The 13040-nt window shown below is 40.2% G+C and overlaps 1 protein-coding gene across 10 annotated transcripts in view; it reads left to right on the top strand.

The window, feature by feature from the left end:
* Positions 1-9167: 9167 nt before the first annotated feature.
* Gm1966 (predicted gene 1966) overlaps positions 9168-13040 on the top strand; it is a 49098-nt gene continuing 45225 nt past the window's right edge. For 5 of the 10 annotated variants that reach the window (XM_011241840.1, XM_017322335.1, XM_011241842.1 and 2 more), the window contains exon 1: positions 9168-9285. The gene's annotated coding sequence lies outside the window, so the exon portion shown is untranslated. The remainder of the gene's footprint in view (positions 9286-13040) is intronic. The other 5 variants (NM_001277179.1, NM_001277180.1, NM_001277181.1 and 2 more) reach the window with 1 other exon arrangement.

The raw sequence follows: 13040 nt of genomic DNA, 5'->3' as shown, positions 1-13040 counted from the left end.
GAAATATGCAGCTGCCAGGAGTCAGGATGGAGGGATTCTGTAAGGAATCCCAGAGACACAGGATGAGGAGTCAATGCAGGTGGCCTTAGCAAAATGACCAACATTTGGGATATGGAACCTGAAGAGACTACCTCCAGTAGCCAGATAGGACCCCTAGTGGAGGGATGTGGACACCAACCCACCTACAAAACTTGACACAACATTGGTCCTGTCTCAAAGAAAAGCAGGGACAAAGATGGAGCAGAGACTGAAGTAACAGCCAACACAGACCACCCCATTTTGAGACCCATCCCATGGGCTGGTATAAATGCCTCACACTATTAATGATGCTAAGTTGTGCTTGTAGACAGGAGGCTCATAGCACTTCTCTGAGAGACTCCACCCAGCAGCTGACTGACACAGATGCAGGTACCCACAGACAAACATTGTAAGGAGGTTGGGGACCCCTGTAGAAGAGTTAGGGGAAAGATTAAAAGCCCACAAGGAGATGGCAACCCCACAGAAAAATCATGGAGTCCACTAACCTGGACCCCTGGGAGCTCCCAGAGACCGAGCCACCAAGCAAATAGCATATACAGGCTGGCCCGAGGCCTGGACACATATGTAGCAGAGGGCTGTCTTTTCTAGCCTTATGGAAGAGGATGTGTCTAATCCTGCAGAGACTTGGTGCACCAGGGTCTGGAGATAGGGAAAGGGTGCTGCCCTCTCAGAGACAAATGTGAGACTGGGATGAGGGGCAACATTTGGGATGTAAATAAATAAATGAATGAATAAATAAGAGTGTAGGGTACTAAATATAAGAAGTCTACAGGTAGTTGAGAAGCTCAGAGCTGAGAGGGTCAGAATGACATATTCCCAAAAGAAAACCACCAACCAGAACTGGGGTTTGGAAGATGGATTTGGGGAGCCTGGAGACATTTTTCTCCAAGGCAGTCAGAATGAGAAATTAGCTTCTAGCTGAGTGATTAGAAATGCAAATGAACTATGGTTCATAAGCAACTTAAATGTTCCCCATTTTAGAATATGAGTTGATTGGAAGAAATCTAAGAAATTCCAATATATAAGAGCTTGAAATACTCCATGAAACCTTAATAATTTATTTGGAGAAAAAAAATACATTCCTGTGAAGTTTGTGGCTGAAGACATTTGATTCAAATGTGCAAAACTTTTTTTGCCTCCACATTTACTTTATGAAATGAATTCAGATATTTATCTATAGAAAAATAATCACCTTTGTAATGTGTAGATTAGCAGGGGGTAAGGAAGGTACTTGGCTGTTTCCAGAGGAGACTGCACTTGCTTCTTACTAGCATATGGTCTGGCTTTTTGCATAACTGTTATCTAAAGTGGCCTTTAGAGCTCAGCCCATCCCAAGATAAATGAGGTAAAGCAGTTTTCTCCTTTCCTCCTGACTCCACTGTACATTAGATGCCCTCATCTACAAACAATAGTGTTGAGAACTTGTTAAGCTTTCACAGTGCTCTGAACATAACAGAAAGAAGGACTGTGCTATCAAGTCTTCTTACTTCAACAGTTTGAGCAGTGTATAAATTTGGGGAGTAACAGCAAAAGAAAAATTAGAAGAAACAAGAAAATGTAAGGAAAAAGAGCTTGCAAAAGAAATAGGTTAATCAACAGACATCCAGCTAACTGGCACTCCCCTTTTGCCTGTGTTTTAAAAATAGGCATTTCTGAGAAATGGGCTTTGACTAGGAAATGAAACTGTTGAGCAAATGGTGGGGACTGGCCTAAAAGATAAGAGGAAGTTATTAGCAGAAGTTTATGGGGAGAAAAGGCTAAAAATTTTTCTACAAGGCTGACTGATTAGAACCAAACTAATTTGGACAGTTGGAATGTTGTATGTCTCTCAAGTTGCTGTGGGCTGTCTTAGTCCCTAAACAGTCATTTGTGTCCACTTCTGTACTTGACCTAACAATCTTGTAACTATTAGGTATTTCAGAAAACTCAGGCAAACCCCTAACTTCTACCAACTGAAAGGTTTTAAGTGCCATCATATAGGATCTATTGCTCAAAACAGACATTGCCTCACTCACTCATGTTTCTTTTGGCTAATGTGTTTGAGAAGACCAGGAGAAGTTTAAAAATGTAAACTCAGCCACCCAAGTAGAGCTCATGAGACTGCAGGATGAGGAGTAGGCATAGAATAGTGCTTAAAGAAGCTAGGTAAAGGTTGTAAGTGCATCTAGTCAGCTGTAAGACAGGCCATACATCAAGAAATGTGAGAGGTTCTAGGAAGAGGGCTGTGTAGAGAACCTGCCCTGCAATGGGTCTGAAGGGGCTGAGGCTAAGGGAATGCCTGAGAAGACCTCATAAGTGAAGCAGAGCAGTGGGGAGAAGAGTTGGTTAGAACAATTTGAGTTCACACATTATTTTAGAAAAGTGTTGTTTGAGAACAGTGTTGGTATATTTTACTTTTCTTGAGGACTGGGGTCTGTGGGCATATGAAAAGAATAGTTAATACCTAAGGTGGGAGTGAGATATTGAGTTATCTTAGAAACAATATCAAGTCTGCTGTCAGATTGTAGATAGCTGGAAGCAGACCAAAATGAAGAAGGATGTAAGATAAGATGTAAGAAAACTTTTTCTGTGCTCTCTCATACCTGGTAGAGAATGCTAACATTCAACCAGACAGTATGTCTACCAATGAGAGAAGATAGCAGAGTCAATAGAAGGAAAATTTTCAGTCCTGTCATGGAAGATGATCTCAGGCCTGGTTGATAAGAAAGGGAGGTTGCTTAACAGCCCCTTTGGTGACAGCTTGAGGGTGATTTGGAGAGCCTATAGCCTAGGGAGAGTAGAGAGAGAGCAAGGTGAGATATCTCACATGGAATTCACCATATAATGTGCAAGTAGGAGCCTGTCCTTCAGCAGAAAAGAAAATGATAGTTACTGAAAATATACCCTGAGTCTTTGAAAATGGCTTTTTTTTTTCTAGTTGAGAACCCTGTGATGAGGTTAAATAGGCTAACCTGAGACAAGGAATAGGACATGTACATTATTAGAGGAGGACACTGTGTATTGAAAGGGTATGAAGAAGAGGATAGTGCTTCCAGTTCAGCAATAACATCAGCTCCAGTGTTGCCTTTGGCTGTCTGCTCAGAAAAGCCCTGGTGTCCTGATGACAAAGGCAAGTTATAAGAGCTTATACAATAATTTGCTTTTAATTAAGTGAGTCTGCTCTGAGATGAGAGAGCCTTACTTTTACCAAATTAAGTCATGAGAGCAGAGTAAGGTATGCATGTTCATGGTCAGTGTGGGCAATAACCTTTTGGTTTTAGACTAGTGAGATGTCAGTGAATTCTGCCTGTTGTGAATTCGAATGTTGGCTTCTAAGATGGTTTCTATGACAATGACATAAACTTCAGCTGGATGGAGTTCTTTTTTTAGGGTCTAGGATCTCTAAAGCAGAAGAGGATAGAGGGACCTCTTTAAGCTTAAATCATAAAAGCTCAGTAGGTTGGGAGGGGTCTAGAGGGGACCATGAATATCTTGGTAAATAATTTTAACTAAGACCCTAATTTTTTGAGTCCAAGTACAAACTTAAGTCCCAAAAGGGAGCGAAGACTGCATTTGGTCTGGGAGCAGGAGAAATATGTCTTGGTTTGTAGTTTCATGGCTTTGATGTATGTTGGATTAGGAGAGAGGTGGAGTAAAGCTATGGTAATTTCATGGTGAAGGTATCTGATCTTTATAAGGGGAATGTCTGATATGATAGTTAATCTTAGTTGTCTACTTGACTACATCTAGAATCACCTAAAATGTAAGCTACAGAGCTCACATGTGTGGGACTCTTTTGGTCAGATTATTTGAAGTTTGAAGCCCCACCCAAAATATGATTACCACAACACAGATAAAAGAAAAATAGAAAAAGGGAAATTTGATTTTTGCTTCTTTATCTTCATGCTTGTGGGCAAGTGCATTTATTCTGCCATTGCCATTCTGCAATTCCCTCACTGATATTAGAATGAGCTTCTTCGTGCATACAGCATAAACTGAAGATTCTAGGAGTCATCTAAGCCCTAAGCCTTCAGAACCATACATATATATATCATTGTAGAGTGAGCAACTACCTGATTCTTGGCCATTCTGGTATGAGACAGCCATTTTTGAACTATCCAGGCAATGTCATATAAGCCAATACAACAAATCCCGTACAATAAATATTCATGCTATAAGATCTGTTCCTGCCTAATACAGCTAATAATACTTATCAGCCAGAAAATTAAAGACAATAGAGTCTTGTAGAGATGGATCATGGGAAGGGCTTCAGAAGAAGTCATTTGCATATTAGAGAAAAGTGTTGGAAGTAAGATTGAGGGTTAGCATGTGAAAGGTGAAGGCCTGGCCAAAGAAATGAGGGCCACTTCAAAATCTCTTTGGACGTGTAACCTGTCTGTCACAAATGAAGATGTTCTAAACAGATTCTTCTGTCTCAGACTTACCATCAGACTGCTGAAACAATTTAGACTGTTCTCCAAAGAAATGGAAACTTCCACCAACATACTCGGGCTGGGAAAAAAAAAAGGAATGTCAGCCAGAGGAAGAATTTGTATCTTTGAGATTTCTCTCAGATCAAATAAATTGTCAGGCCAATCTGGAAATTAAGTCTAGATAATGATGGGTCAATGGTAGATGAAACTACCCACATGTGCTGATCCTTGCTTTCCGTCCATTTAACATTTCAAGATCCTGAAGATGGACTTGAGGGACTTGGGGGATCTCTTTATACCTCTTCTCACAAAGGCCGCATAGGAAAGTCCCATTTTTCTTCTTTCTTCTATTAATACTGCTCTTTTAATTGGCTCATTGATGATAGGTGTGCAGACCTGGCTTAGGGCATAAGTTAAGAACTGCAAATTTGATGACAAATGGACTAGCAAGATCAGAGGAGTAGAGTTTTGGATGTGAGAGACTATAGAAGTGGAGAAATTGTGACAAAATGAGCTAAGGGAAATAATAAAGTAAGTATTTTTGAGATTCAAGACTAGGAAATGTGAGACAAAAAGAGGACTATCAGATAGAAGGTTGAAGATGGCCAACTGGGTAGAAATTATAGCTTCCTTACTTAGTCATAAGCCTTACCTTTAAGGGTAAAAGTCATCTGGATTTTATACTGCCATAATACTTGGTTGTGGAGTGAGTCAGTAGGCCACAAAATGTAGCCTGATAATTATATAATTAAGTCCCTCAAATCTCTCAGGAATTAGATATTGAATCTAACACAGAGGAATACGGGAACTGCTATTGATTAGTATTGGAGAATATGGATAACAGCAGTGGGGAGGAGGAGCCTGAGGATGAGTTGATGGTAGGAGAGAGGTAGGAGAGTCCCTGGGAGGGGATGAGTCAGGAAGACAACATAGTAGGAAGGAAGTTGATTCATGGGAAGCTTTATGGTGGAAAAATAATAAAGTCATGGAATTTTCTAAATTTTCATGGGGGCAGGGGCAGGGGCAGGGGAGGAGGGCAACAACCAAGAATGACCAGGAAAAAAATGGGAAAAATCTGCATAGTAACAGATCAGTCTTTTTAGGTTTGGTAGGAATGCCAACCAATCCCATAATAGAGTGAGTGAAAATTACTTTGCCTGTTTGGTTCTGTTTTCCTGTAATTCTTTAAGGGATTTTTGTGTTTCCTCTTTAAGGGCTTCTACCTGTTTACTTGTGTTCTCCTGAATTTCTTTAAGGGAGTTATTTATGTCCTTCTTTTTTTTTTATTACGTATTTTCCTCAATTACATTTCCAATGCTATCCCAAAAGTCCCCCACACCCCCCCCCCCACTCCCCTACCCACCCGTTCCCATTTTTTGGCCCTGGCGTTCCCCTGTACTGAGGCATATAACGTTTGCCTGACCAATGGGCCTCTCTTTCCATTGATGGCCGACTAGGCCATCTTTTGATACATATGCAGCTAGAGTCAAGAGCTCCGGGGTACTGGTTAGTTCATAATGTTGTTCCACCGATAGGGTTGCAGATCTCTTTAGCTCCTTGGATACTTTTTCTAGCTCCTCCATTGGGGGCCCTGTGATCCATCCAATAGTTGACTGTGAGCATCCACTTCTGTGTTTGCTAGGCCCCGGCCTAGTCTCACAAGGGACAGCTATATCACGGTCCTTGCAACAAAGGCTTGCTAGTGTATGCCATGGTGTCATCGTTTGGAGGCTAATTATGGGATGGATCCCTGGATATGGCAGTCTCTAGATGGTCCATCCTTTCATCTCAGCTCCAAACTTTGTCTCTGTAACTCCTTCCATGGGTGATTGTTTCCAATTCTAAGAGGAGCAAAGTGTCCACACTTTGGTCTTTGTTCTTCTTCAGTTTTATGTCCTTCTTAAAGTCCTCTATCATCGTCATGAGAAGTGATTTTAGATCCGAGTCTTGCTTTTCTTGTATGATAGTGTATCTAGGACTTGTTATGGTGGGAGAATTGGGTCATGATGATGCCAAGTAACCTTGGTTTCTGTTGCTTATGCTCTTACCCTTGCCTCCGGCCATCTGAATATCTCTAGTGCTACCTGCCCTCGCTATCTGACTGGATCCTGTCCTTCCTGTCATCCTAGCTATGTCAAAACTCCTCATAGTCCAGCTGTCTCTGTCATCCTGTGACTCTGGGATCCTATGATCCTGAGATTCTGGGTGTGTCAGAGTTCCTGGGATTCAAGCTGCCTCTGCGACCCTGAGATCCTGGTGTGACAAAGCTCCTGGGATGGAGGGATCCAGGGATCCTGGGTGTGTTAGAGCACCTGGGATTTGAGCCTTCTCTGGGTGCTGTGGGACTGGCTGCATATTCATGCCCAAGGTAAACCAGTGTAAACCTGAAGGAACCCGAGCCACTGCTTAGGCTGGGTTCCTGAGTCCCTGGATCCTACTGTTCCCAGTTACTCCAGGTGGTGTTGGAACAGATGTTGTATCCTACTCACCCCTGATCCTAAGATCCTGGGCATGCTAGAGCACCTGGGAGTGGCGCCTCCTCTGGGTGCTATGTAACTGGTTGCAAAGTTTCTTTCTTTCTTTTTATTTTGTTTTATTTTATTTTGTTACTAGATATTTTCTTTATTTGTATTTCAAATGTTATCCCCTTTCCTGGTTTCCCCTCTGAAAACCCCCTATCCCCTCCCAGCTTCCCCTGCTCACCAATCCACCTACTCCAGCTTCCTGGCCCTGGCATTCTCCTACACTGGGGCATAGAGCCTTCACAGGACCAAGGGCTTCTCCTCCCATTGATGACTGACTAGGCTATCCTCTGCTACATATGCTGCTCGAGCCATGAGTCCCACCATGTGTACTCATTGTTTGGTGGTTTAGTCCCTGGGAGCTCTGAGGGTACTGGTTGGTTCATAATGTTGTTTCTCCTATGGTGTTGCAAACCCCTTCAGCTCCATGGGCACTTTTTCTAGCTCCTTCATTGTGGACCTTGTGCTCAGTCCAGTGGATGGCTGTGAGCATCCACTTCTGTATTTGTCAAGCACTGGCAGAGCCTCTCAGGAGACAGCTATTTCAGGCTCCTGTCAGCAAGCACTTTTGGCATCCACAATAGTGTCTGTGTTTGGTAACTGCATATGGGATGGATCCCCAGGCAGGGCAGTCTCTGGATGGTATTCCTTCAGTCTCTGCTCCACACTTTTTCTCTGTAACTTCTTCCATGGGTATTTTGTTCTTCCTTCTAAAAAGGATCGAAGTATCCACACTGTGGTCTTACTTGTTCTTGAGTTTCATGTGGATTATGAATTGCATCTTGGGTATTTCAAGCTTCTGGGCTAATAACCACGTATTAGTGAGTTCATATCGTGTGTGTGTGTGTGTGTGTGTGTGTGTGTGTGTGTGTTGTGTGTGTGATTGGATTACCTCACTCAGGATGATATCCTCCAGATCCATCCATTTGCCTAACAATTTTATAAATTCATTGTTTTTAATAGCTGAGTAGTACTCTGCCGCAGACTATCCTCTTTTGGGTCTCCTATCTTATGGGAATGGGTATCTGGTTGCAGGTGAGCAAAGGAGTGCATTACAGACACAACACAAGAGAGTGTGTTGGATATGAATGTAATGTCCAAACAAAAACCAGACTTTTTTATACAGAAGAAAAACAAGAAAAGCCAGGCGGACACATCTGCCAAGTTACAGTGATACAAAACAAAAGGAATGCATACATCAAAAGATGGTGGAGACCACTTAAAATAGAGCCAGGTGAATGCTCTGATGTAATGCTAGTCCATTGTTAAACCTACCACCAGGGGTTCTTAGTAAATAACTGATTATGCTATTCCTTTGGGTCTAGTGAAGAAACCTGTCGGAGGGGAATTCCCTTCCACTAACTCTTTCATGGTTAACACACCTATTCATTAGCCCATTGTGTATTCCCTTGTTTGGGTGAGACTGGGCTATTGTCCCAAGTAATCACCATGCAGACCAGCCCTGAACTTTTCTAGTTCTTTTCTTTGTAATGCCTAATTAGTTTCACTGTCTCTACTAGAAGTGAATTTGAATGTTACTGAATAGGTAATATTTTTGCTGAATTCCAAGTTCACCATGGGCTTCAAGGATTTTCTAGGACATTGGAACACTGGTGGAGGCTTAGCTATATGTCAAAAATCAACCCTTAAAGGCACTTATAATACAAGAAAGCACACAGATCCATATGTCAGACTAATGCAGGGACAGGGTTTGAGTATATGGGCTATGAGAATGGCAAGGTTCCAGGAGGCATAGTTTCCTTGAAACCCCTTGTGACTGCCTTCAGGCCTTTAGACCCATCAGGCAGACTTCACTGGAGTGGGAGTAGTAGTACTCCATTGTGTAAATGTTCCACATTTTCTGTATCCATTCCTCGGTTGAGGGAAATCTGGGTTCTTTACAGCTTCTAGCTATTATAAATTTTAAAGCTCTGATTTTGAAAGTATTGCTTCTTTCCTCTTATCCTCACCCTGCCCCCACATGGCAGCTACTAAGATTGCCAGTTAGCCTGATTTGGGTTTTATTTTGTTTTTTCTTTTTCTCTCTCTCTCTCTAAAACTCACATAAATCTTCTTCTGACCATATTTAGCTACAAGAAGTTACACAAGAGACACAAAAACAAAACGAAACCTGTGAACAGGAAGGAAAAGGGAGGTACCTGGTTCTGAGTGTGATTTCAGTCCTTTACCCCATAGAGCCCTTTCTAAGCCTCAGCAGATGGTCAGCAGCCTGGCAGGCTGGAGGAAGGTGCATGTCCACCTCCAACTACTCTCTAGAGCAACAATCTGAAGACTGGGTTTCAAGCACACAAGTAAGTGAACCGAGTAGAATGGGTAGACAGAAAAGTACAATAGACTTAAAAACTAAAGTAGGAAGAGAAACAATGAAAAGTAGAGACATCCGTGGGTTGTGACATGCTAAAGCCACAGATAAGAATTTAACATTTTCATGTTGCTAGAACCTAAGGCTCACAGGAAAACCAGACTTTGGTCCATGCCAACTCTAAAAACTGACAACAAAACAGGAATTGAATCTTTAACCTGCTCTGCATTCTAATGAGTACCCCCAGAACTCCCAAGGACTAAACCAATAACCAAAGAGTACACATGGTGGAATGCATAGCTCGAGCTGCATATGTAGCAGAGGATGGCCTAATCGGACATCAATGCAAGGAGAGGCCCTTGGTCCTGTGAAGGCTCTATGCCCCAGTGTAGGAGAATGCCAGGGCCAGGAAGTTGAGTGGGTGGGTTGGTGAGCAGGGGGAGGGGATAGAGGATAGGGGGAGGGTGTTATTTGGAGAAGAAACCAGGAAAGGGGAAAAACATTTAAAATGTAAATAAAGAAAATATCCAATTAAAAATACTTAAATTTTTAAAAAAAGAAAGAAAGAAAGCTAAATGCTAAAATCTGCCTTCTTTTGTTGGTTCTGTTAATTTCTTAAAAGTTCTGTCTTTTCTTTGTATGGGTCAGGGGCTTGTTAAACATGGCTTTCTTTAAAAGCATTGAAAACATTTCCTCCCGTGATGGTCCCTATCATGTGGATGATGTACTGGTTATAGTCAGATCTTTGAGTTCTTGCTCCCTGGCCTCTCAGATTAGGAAGGCAGCTCATTTACTGAAGCTGTAAGACTCTTAGAGACATCTTATTTTCCTCTGCTCCCTTGTAATCTGTTGACCTGGGAGAAATGGTCAAAATACTGGTATTCCTTTTAGCTTCTATATCATCATTGATTTGGGCCTCTAACTATGATTATTGAACAACCAGAGCTTCAGTTACAGCAGTATTGACAAATGAATAAAATTTGGTTCTATAACACTAAAATGAAGCTTGACAAATATTTTTAAACAAACCTTTATTCCTTTAATACAGAGTTTCCTAATTAGAAACATATACAGCTATTTTAATAAAACATAAAATCCTTGTTCTTTAAGCAAGGTTTTATAAACTATAAATCTTTCATATTTACTCTCTCTCTCTCTCTCTCTCTCTCTCTCTCTCTCTCTGTGTGTGTGTGTGTGTGTGTGTGTGTGTGTGTGTGTGTCTTGGGAATTTGGGTGACACAGTACATCTGTGGTGGTCAGTTCCAAGGTCTGAGGATGAAACTCAGTTCTCCAGTGCTTTTACCCACTGAGCTATCTCACTGACTCAATATACTATTTTTCAAGTTTTAACTTTTATAAACCATTTTGTGATACACATAAACTTTCAGTTACCATAAAACCTAAAAATCATATGCCCTCTTATCAAAAATTATGCTTTTAATATTCCTACCAAAGTATATTTGTATTCACAATATTTTATATCTTTCATTTTACTTGATATTAGTTATTCTGTTATATATTTTTGAGCCAACAAAATTTAGAAAGCTCTTGCTTCTTAACAAGATATCTATATTTCAAATCAATACATACGAATCTGTATTTGAAACCCAGAAGAAATAAGTTATCAGTCCTGGAGTCTGCTTTCTCTTTTCATGTGTTTTTGTCTTCCTGGTCTTAAATTAGTAAAATAAGAAACTTAGGGAGAAAGCTGTTTTGTTTTGTTTGGGGGAAAACACTCAGGTAGCAAATAGTTTTTACACATAAATGACACAACTGTTAGTTGAAATTTATCATCAAGATTGTGTTAGCAATACTAAATGAGTAACCTTTTAAAAGAAGTGTATGAAGTGAGCTTCCCTACATTATGAATGCTACTGTTTGTGGGGTAGGATGCTCTGTAATTCCCACTATGAAATGGAAAAGTAATGCAAAGATATTTCACAAATATGTATGTACATATAGCTAACATTCTGTATGTATCACAGTCTTCATGAAAATCTTACAGTTATCATTTGCATATAAAGGCTAATTTTTTAAAACAAATCTATTGTTTTTATCTAATCTAATCAAAGGATTTTTATGTATATCAGTGTATTTGACTAACATAAGACATTTTTTGATTTTGCAGTTTTTATCATCATGGTTTTAAATAATAAAATTTAATTTATTAATTCTTATAAGCAAGTTTACAAATATTAAGATTTAGGTAGTCAATGTTTAAGTTTATAGCTTTATGAAAATTATTTTATGAATTAAAATAAGTTTCTAATTTTTTCTTTAAAACGTTTGGTTGAGGGGATCAGATATCATGTAAGGTTGTACTTAAAACATTTTAGTAATTTATGAAATAGACTTTAAAATACCACTTCCCTGGGCTTAGAGACATCAAGAATACCTAAGCAGTAGATGTATCAGATTTACCAGTAGATATATAGATGTCAACTGTGATTTTTCTGTTCTCATATTCTTTGAGTTCATTTTTTTAAAGAAGTAGGTATACACCAAGGTTTTTAAAATATATATGGATGTGAATATGGACATTCCCAAAGCCATATGCTGAGAAAAGGCAATCTTTTCCTCTGTGACAATGTCTTTCCTCCTGGGTCAAAAATTAATTAATTCTACTTACATGGTATATTTGGGGTCCTATTATTTTCCATTGATTTTTAAAAGTCTTCATCAGTGCTTAGTGTCATTGATTGATGCACCTATTTATTAAGCCTTTAAGTGTCAGTAATCTACTTTTCTCTTTTAATGCTGAACTAGTTGTTCTGTTCCTTTTCTTCTTTCATATAAACTTCATTTGCTTAGTTATTTAGAAAATAACTTGGTAGGGGTTTGGTTAGGATTATAGTGAATTTATGGTGCTCAATGTTGTGGTAAATCTCCAACCCAAATATGCCCTGGAAATAAAAACACAACTCAATTAATATGAATACAAGCTGTGTGCAGGGATTGGGCAAATCTACCACTACATGACCATCTTCCCCATCTAAGAGACCCCTTATAACTTGTAGTTAGTTTCTCCAGGCTATGTGGTTCTGCTCCACTTTTCTTCCACCTCATTCTTCATCCTCTCTCCCTCCCATTCCTCCTCTTTTCTCTCCCAACTTTCAGCTCCACCTTTTCTTTATCTGTCCAATCACTGCCTCTAGCCTTTATTTTACAAATTAAGGTGGGAAGCAGGTTTACAGGAAATCAACTGAGTACTGACTCATTCCTTGCTCACAACCCCTCACAGAAGAACAGAATTAGCATCAAATTACAAATAGCCCCAGAGCTATCCATAACAGACCAAGCTGTAAAGTGCTAGTGTGATAATAGATAGGCAGTGACAATATAACTGGGTAGAAGATGTCTAGAATTGTACACCACAACTGAATGTCTGTGAAGGCTTTTTCAGATAGTTATGACATGTCAGATAGTGAAGAGTAAGGAAGCACCTGCCCTGAATAAGGGTGAGATTATTAACAGTGTAAACTGCTCCTCTGAAGAAGTGAGATGAAGCAAGACAGAAGCTACCGTTCTTTTCCCAGTGGCTGTTCCTATTGTTGTTGTCACTTCCTGATATTAGAGTCCAGATGTTCAGATATTCAGCATGTACTCAATTTCAGCAACTCTTCAAGGTTTTACACATTAGATTGACAGTGCAAAGTCATCCTTCCTGGATTTTGAACCTAGTTCTGAGCCTCCACAGCATGTAGTTGAGCACTGTACAACTGCCCTAATCATACCACATATAAT

This window comes from Mus musculus, chromosome 7 (assembly GCF_000001635.26).
Source record: "Mus musculus strain C57BL/6J chromosome 7, GRCm38.p6 C57BL/6J".
NCBI lineage: Eukaryota > Metazoa > Chordata > Mammalia > Rodentia > Muridae > Mus > Mus musculus.
The sequence above is the reverse complement of the archived record's forward strand: the minus strand, read 5'-3'. Positions and strand labels throughout refer to the sequence as shown.